Genomic DNA, 8,421 nt, shown 5'->3' with positions numbered 1-8,421 from the left:
CCAGACTCTCGCTTCTGTTTACATTTCTGTCTCAAGAAAGTCCAGGATAGGGCAGGTCAAACTACAAGTAGAATATCTTAATTGCCTCCCTCCAAAATAGTTGTCTGACAAAATGAATTACATTTACTCATAGGTACTCATTTATTTTCCCAACTCTAAGAAGTGTAGTGAAGACATTCCCACAGTCTTAGGTAAGTAAAAGAGGAAGAGAAGTGCTTATTATTATTATTTTTTTAATGTTCAGAAGGAAGAAAATATAAAGCCTTTTCTCCAGTCTCCATTCTACAATTTGGTTGAGTTGCATCTGGGTCGAATAGGCTGTAGTAGTGAATATTTTATCAGATTTTTGACAAGACATCCATTTCACTGTAGAATGAAGCTAGATCTTAAATCACCTTGGACAGTTTTGCTCCTTAATTAGACGGTCAGTACACTACCAGTTGGGAGATTGGGGTTATATTTGGCTTCTATGATTGTGAGATGGCTGAGATCATTGAGAATTTGGATCTGTTCCAGTTAATTCTCTTGATAGCTTACTGTCTCTTCAGCTCTGCTAAACACTTGGGTACTGACGCAGCACACTTGTATTAATTTTAAGTTAAGCAAGGCACAGTGAAATAGCATTGGTTGAAGCCTGAACCAAGAATTCTGTTTAAAATGGTATTACATTTGTATATATACACAGTGTAAGCTCAACACACTCCATTCCTTCATTAAAACTGAAGATTTTCTACTGTCAGAATGATTATCAGTCACTAAGTTCTTGGCTGTGCCTCAGATATCTAATTAAATTTGAGGCTTTTGTCTTGAAACCAATGGAGAATAGTTAACTACTGATTATATGTTAGTTGATAAAAAACAGGTAGTTTTATAATGGCTTGCAATTAAAAATTCAATATCTTATCTTCTTCAGCCAGCAGTTTGGCTAGAACAAGACATACCCTGTCCTGAAATATTTGGGTCAATAAGAATACAGCAGAGTCTACTCTGTTTTCCAGAAAATGTGCCTTTTTCTTAAGAAGTGGGAAGAGGTGGTAGAAATGGGCATTTGAAAGCAAAATGTGTTAGAACTCAAAATATTAAATGACTCAGCACAGTAAAATTTATCTTTTCATTAGCCAAAGGTGGAAACATATGAAGTAATTGGAGGGTAAAAAGAGGTATCTTATATAAATAAAATATAAGAATAAAATGGCTAAATGCTCTACCATGATTCTGGCTAAAAATGGTGACTTGAAAAACAAAATGCTTTTATATATATTTCATTTGATATGCCCCCAAAATGACAGTTAAAAAATAAAGATAATACCACAAAAGCACAAGCAGAATGGGAGAGGAGACAAGATAACAGATGTCATCAAGGTTTTGCAAGATGAAAAGAAGCGAAGTAACTTATTTTGAGGAGTAGACCATGTATGAAATTGTGAGAAGTGGCTTTCCCATAGAACCCTGAAAAGCCTAGATTCTTAGAGTTTCCAAGAATCACAGCAAATGGGAATGAGGTATAATATGAAAAACATGTGGATTTGTTCAAAATTCATTCCCCACATCTTCCCTCTCATGCCTTTTAGCCAAACAGGTACCCTATTCCTATCTCTCAGAAGACAGGATATTCATTCTTTTCCGGAGAAACTGAACCAGGCAGAGTGGGGGACAGTGTAAGTGTGTTTGTCTGGACCACCTTCATGGTTGTACAAGCTGTGTGATCATACAGAGTCCCATACTCAAAAGGGTCCCTTACTTGTTTAATACTTTGCTGTTGTAATCTTAAAATTCTTAATCATACTTTTTTTTATCAATGAGCCGCAAATTTTTTGCACTGGGCCCCACAAATTATATAGTTTGTCCTGGTGTTTACGGTAGTGAGTTGTACTGAGATACCAGACAAAAGATATGGGCATTTAGGAAAGCATGAAAAGTGAAACATAAGTCACCCTACCCTGTTCCTAGTGTAAGATCAGCAAGATATATTACCCACCCATTATACCCTCACACACTCAGGCAAAAGACTAGAGACATTTTCTTAGGAGATATAGAACAACTCTAAAGAATGCAGATATTAGTATTTGAAGGAATTATAGTAAGAATCAGAGTTGCTATCCAATCACTCTCCTATGAAGGCCTCTAGTTAGAAGGAACTTCCCCAGCATGTGGAAATTCTATTAGCTATTTAATGCCTTAATCTACATTACAAGTTGATAGCCAAGGAGTACCAAATACTTGAGAAGAGCCTTCAACAGAAACTGAAAAAAAGAAACTGAAGAAAAATGGATTCAACACAGGGGACAGAATAATATGTCAAAAATTTTATCTATTTTTAATTATTTTAGAGAATTAAGAGAAGATGCTATAGCATATTCTTGAAATTAAACGCAGAGTACTATAAATGGGAGTAGGGATAAGAAACCAAAAATGAAATTAAGCTTAAAAATTAAAAAAAAAATAGCCCCCTCCCCACAAAATCAATAAAGTGATTAGAAGATAGAATTGTTAAAAAACCCAGAAAAAGAAAGAATGGATGAAATGAAGCCTAAGGGATTATCAAATAAATCATAAAGGGAAATTTCCCAGGACAGAAGGGTATGTGTCCTCATGATTGAAAGAGGTCACTGGGTGAAAAAGAATCCACACCAAGGCTTCTCATCATGCCTCATTGCAACACCAGCAGCTGAATGAAGTTTTCAAAGGTTCAGGAGTAAGAATGGCATCAGACTTCCAGCATTGCATGCCAGAAGACTGCAGAGTTACGCCTTTCAAATGTTGACAGGAAATTATTTCCAAACTTTAATTCTTTACCCCACCAACCACCACTCTTGGTTCAGGGTATAACTGATACATTTCTATATTATAAAGAGACTCAGAAAATGTACTTCCAAGCACTCTTTCTTAGAAAGCTACTAGCTAGTGTACTTAGCAAAACCAAGGAAAAAGAATGGGACTTAGGATCCAGACAGAGTAAATCTCAACCAAATGAGAGGTGAAACATTAATCCTACATATACTGAGAAAGCAGCCAGTTTAAATTGAAGCAGGAGGTTGAAGAAAAGCAAGAGAGTTGACTTCAAGGAAAACAATAAATGGGAACTGAGGGTGTGTTTGAAAATGTTGAGCATTTGGACAAAAACATTTACAGGCATTTGACAGCTCTCTCAGAACATTTAAAGAGAAAACAAGGACAACTCGGTAAGAGAACATAGGAAGTTAAGGGAGGAAATGGCCATTATTGAACAAAGGAAAAACAAAAAGAATTATAGGAAGAAAAATGTAATCATATAGACTCTGACTTTGCAGTGCAACTTGCAAATAATTCTAATAAAGCTAAACCCGACATTTGGTTAAGTCTCTCCCAAAAGTGGCATAATTATATTGGGAGGATTTTAGCAGTGGTGGTACAAGAAAGATTGTAAAAAGTTTTGGAATGTTTGAGGAATAGAACTAAAAATCCTTAGCTATTTAACTGGAAGAAAACAAATATGTATAAAATTTAAAAAAAAACACTAAAAAAATCACAGTAAACTATTTATAAAGATGGGAGATTATAATAATGAACAGGATAATTTCTACTATAGATAGATAAATCATCTTGATAAAAAATAAAAATTAACTTAAAACAGTTAAATGATAGAAAAAGTTTTGTTTCATTCATTGAGGGAGTTCCATTAAAGTTAACAAAGAAATAGTTGATTGGAGGATGAGATTTTGTTAGTACTTTAAAAAATGTAGGCTCTGTCTTATTGGTATCATTTTTGTCGTTGGAGGGTGTTCAAATGACCCTAAAAGAAAATGTGGCATCTATATTCATAATAATCAAATATATGGCTACAATTGTCTCTCCTCCCATGGTTGACACCCATCATTATGAAGAGAATGAAACACAGAAAAAAAGCTCTTCTCTGCATTTTTTACCCTTTCATTGTCCTCTTGGCTAATGGCTGTTTTGTTCCTTTAGGAGTAAAGTGAAGACTTCCAAAATGCTAAGAATATTCAAAGACTTTCTCAGGGAGGGTCAACTCATAAAATAAGAGTTGCTGCAATGTGAAAATTGAACACATTAAGTCTGATAAGTAAACTTCAAAAAGAAAGATACTCATGTTTCCAAAAGTCCTTAAGGTGGATGTTTGCAGCATTTTGTGTTACAGTAAAAGACTCGGGAAAAGACTGATTAAAATACTGTCCATACAATGTTACACTCTACAACACTGAAAATAGGGAGTGATAGGTAGGCTGGTGTGAAATGATGTTCAAGACTTATTGTTAAGATAAAAACAAAACAAAACAACAACAACAACAAAAAAAACAAATGACCAAACAAAACAAACAGTTGCAGAACAGTGTGTATGGTACACTTATCCCTACATGAACTTATTAGGAAGGTATAATTTTGCTTGTTTTGGACAGCGTCTCTGAGGCTGGAATCCAAGGATGGATTATCATATATATATATTTTTATGTTTGTCCTCATGTTACTTTCAATTTTTATAATGGGAAATAATTTTTAGAAAGTCCATAATACATAACTAATACATGGTATTAGTCTATGTGATCAGCACCCCGTACCTTAATTTTAGAACTTTCACTCCAAGTTCAGTTCAGGAATTAGGGTGAAATTGGAACATTACCTTAGATAGTTAACATGGTAAGAGCAAAGAACATGGGATTTAAGTCAGGAGCTCTAATCCCATTTTCCCATGTAAAATCTGGGCATGTTTCCTTTTATCTTTTAGTCTCAATTATGTGATATATAAAATAGCAGTAATAATGACCTTTCCTCCTTTGTTGGTATGAAAACAAAGTCAAGTAGAAGAATAGGTTTTGTGCACTGGAAAGAACCATATAAGTATTCATTGTTTTGCAGAAAACTGGTTCTTGCAACTTCATACACATGATATTTTGCATTGATAATAACAACGAAAAAAATCACTAACATCTTTGAGCACTTATTGTTCCGTGTGCTATTTTAAGGGTTTTACATGTATGAATTCACTACTCACAACAACAAATGTGTTAAGTGTGTATTGCTGTTATCCCTTTCATAGATGAAGATGCTCAAGTAAAGAGAGGTTAAGTAACTTGATTGAAGTCACACAGTTACTAAGTGATGGTGCTGGGCTCTGTAACCACACAGTCAGCCATGCTTTCTGTCATTTGATAAGAGAGTGTCTCTAAGTGAATGCAGCTGAAAAACTGATAGGGACTTTCTGTGCTTTGTAGTAGAAGAAAGTTTTGTTTCTTGAACTAACCCAGGTTTTGCCTTTTTTCTTTGTGAGTTTTCTTCCGAAGTTTCTCCTCTACTTTGTCTTTAAAATTATTTCTCCTTATAACCACCAATGCACTGTACAACACCTAGGACATAAATAACAAAATTACAAATGTATAAGAAGAGAGTAACTGCATCTGAAAGTGCCAAGGTGTTTTTGTCCTGGTTCACTGGTTCATCTCCTGCAGATGGAAATGACTCACCTAAATTACCCTGAATCATCGAATCCCAACATTGCAGGGCTAGAAAGCACCAGTGTTCTTTCACAAGTGTTCAATCAAAGTTAAAAATGATGACTTGCATCAAAAAGAATATAGAATTAAAAATGGAATTTAAAAATTAAACAGCAGGTGGGATTCCCTAATATGAGTCCTGAGCCTGAAGGCAGTGCCTTAAGGATGTCGAGGTGCTAAAGTGGACAGCAGTAGGGATTGGGTAGCCTTCCTTCTTTCCTTGACTCTGTTTTTCAATCTGGTTTGTGGTCTTGGAAAAGTCGTTTACATTCTCTGGGAAACACTTGTCAAATCTGTAAAGTGAAATGCATGGAGTAGATGATCTATAAAACCCTCTCTGAGTTTACTTTTCATTGATTTCCTTGGTTAGTGTTACTTTGTGTCCAAAACATAGGATTTCCATCAGTGTTTTGGGGGAGAGAGTGGTTAGAAATGGAAATAAAGAAACATTTGCATTGCTGGGAAGAAATGCTTTAGTAATGCCTTCAGCCTGAAGAAGACTTATAAAAAAATACACTTCCTCATGTGCTTCCCAGGTCAAGGACACCAAGAAAAGAAGAGCAAGCTCACAGCTCATTCTTGAAATGAACTCCACCTCTGAACTCCCCTGCCTGCATTTGTGTGACGTTTCATGTTTCTGCCACTTATAGGCATTTGCACTTAAAAATGATGTTCTGGGATGCTTCAGTTACTTTTAGTAGAAAAATGCAAATAAATGTAGATTTCTGTTATTATCAGCTTCATCAAAGCAAACAGACAGAAGCAGGAACGTTATTAGAGTTTGATAAGAGTATATATTTAAATGATTTCCCCAGAGGACTGGGGAAAACTCATCTCATTGCATTTCCTATTATAGACGATCATGAATTGCTTCATGTGGAGTTACCTGCATTTACCACTTGTCAGCCCCACCCTCAAGCCTCCACCCTCACTTTTTTTCTTAGTGTGAGAGCTGCTCTTTTGATTTCTGAAATGTAACTGCAATAAATGGTAGACTTGAATCAAGACTTTTAGGCAGAAGCCAGTGAGAAAAGGCATGAAAAACATAATAGAGCATTGGAAGAATAATCATTTCACAAGGCAACATTTATATCACAGAAAAAATAAAGGAAAACTTAGACTGCTAGTTCTTCAATCAGAACTAAGTGAACATAAGGAATCTTGGGACCTCCTGTTGGATTTCCAGTCTGGACCATGTCACTTACCTTTGAATATAGTTTGGAATATCTTCTGACATTTTTCCCTTAAATGAATCCAAATTTCTTTGAAGGCAGGGGTCTTGTGTGTAGTTAAGTATACTACTAAGCCTGACACATTCCTGGGCAGACAGAAGGCTCTTAATAAACTAATGCTGATTGAGTGACTCTTAATCCACAACAGGGTCAAAACTGGAAATGGTCATTTGATGGCAGGCCAGTAAATGTGACCAGGTTTGTTCTAAACATCTAATTATTCATTCTAGAAAAAATATATCATTTTCTTTGCTGAGATGCAAAATAAAAATCAGTTAGATGATTGTCTCCAAAACTGTATAAAAGACTGCATCATTCCTAAGTGCCTATTATTACAGAACAAAATGCCTAAAATGAAACGAAATCTCTAATTGTACTTCTAAATGCAATGGGATTTCAGGAGCAATTCCATAACAGATGGGATATTTTAGAACGATTCCTCTAATTTTTCCTATCGACAACCTTGGGAAGTTGGGAAATAATATCGTTTTCATACTGATTTGCTTAGTTCTGGATTAGACTCATCAAAAGCTCACTGGACAGGAAGTAGGGGCCTTGAATTCTGACTTTAGCTCTGTAGTTCACTGGCTGGGTTAAGTCATAGATTTTTTTTGGGGGGGGTGACCTTTTTTTAAATTAATTAATTAATTAATTTATTTTTGGCTGTGTTGGGTCTTCGTTTCTGTGCGAGGGCTTTCTCCAGTTGCGGCAAGCGGGGGCCACTCTTCATCGCGGTGCGCGGGCCTCTCACTATCGCGGCCTCTCTTGTTGCGGAGCACAGGCTCCAGACGCGCAGGCTCAGTAGTTGTGGCTCACGGGCCTAGTTGCTCCGCGGCATGTGGGATCTTCCCGGACCAGGGCTCGAACCCGTGTCCCCTGCACTGGCAGGCAGATTCTTAACCACTGCGCCACCAGGGAAGCCCCAAGTGGTAGATTCTTAGCAGAGAGAGGAAAAGTTCTCTGGGGGGCTGAGTTTATTCCCTAAAGCAGCTCTCAAGCTTTCATTTGCATCAGAGTCACCTGGAGGTTTTGTTAAAACTGATTGCTAAGCTCCACCTCCAGAGTTTCTGATTTAGTCGATCTGGGATCTGGAGTCGGGGTGAAAATGTACATTTCTAATGAGCTCCCAGGTGAAGCTGCTGCCGTAGCTGCTGACCCTGAGGACCACTGCCTTAGGGAAAAAGACCAAATAGAACCCTGCTAGCCTCCAAGCTCTTTCTCTGCCTACCTCTTCTATTCCTTAGCATTCACGTTTCTTTTGGGCTGGCTCTATCAGCACAGCTCGGCTCTCTCTCTGAGGGCCTCTTTCCTGCAGGAGCCCCCAGTGATAACACCAATACCAGCGAGCCACGCTTCTCTCTTGCATTCTTCCTAATGAAGCCTCAGCTCTCTGGAGCGGCCTTAAACTGCTCTCCGCTGCTCCACCAGATCAGCGCTCAGAGTAAACTGGCAGACCTCGGAAACAAAGACTGAGAGTACAGAGCGATCCCACAGCTGCATCTTTGCCTCTGGCGCTTCACACCGCGTTGCAGGCCCCCTCTTTGGCCTCCAGTGGAAGGCTCTTTGCTCAGACCTGCTCGCCTGGGAGGTGGCGTGTAACCGGGCTTGTTAGTTGGGTAACACATACACTCTCGGGGCACTTTCACTGATTTGCTTTTACGGGCTTTTGAACAGCATTCTTTCCTCCAGCTCTCTGGAAG

Source organism: Balaenoptera acutorostrata, chromosome 16 (assembly GCF_949987535.1).
Source record: "Balaenoptera acutorostrata chromosome 16, mBalAcu1.1, whole genome shotgun sequence".
In the NCBI taxonomy this organism is placed as follows: Eukaryota; Metazoa; Chordata; class Mammalia; order Artiodactyla; family Balaenopteridae; genus Balaenoptera; species Balaenoptera acutorostrata.
Note: the sequence above shows the minus strand (reverse complement) of the source record.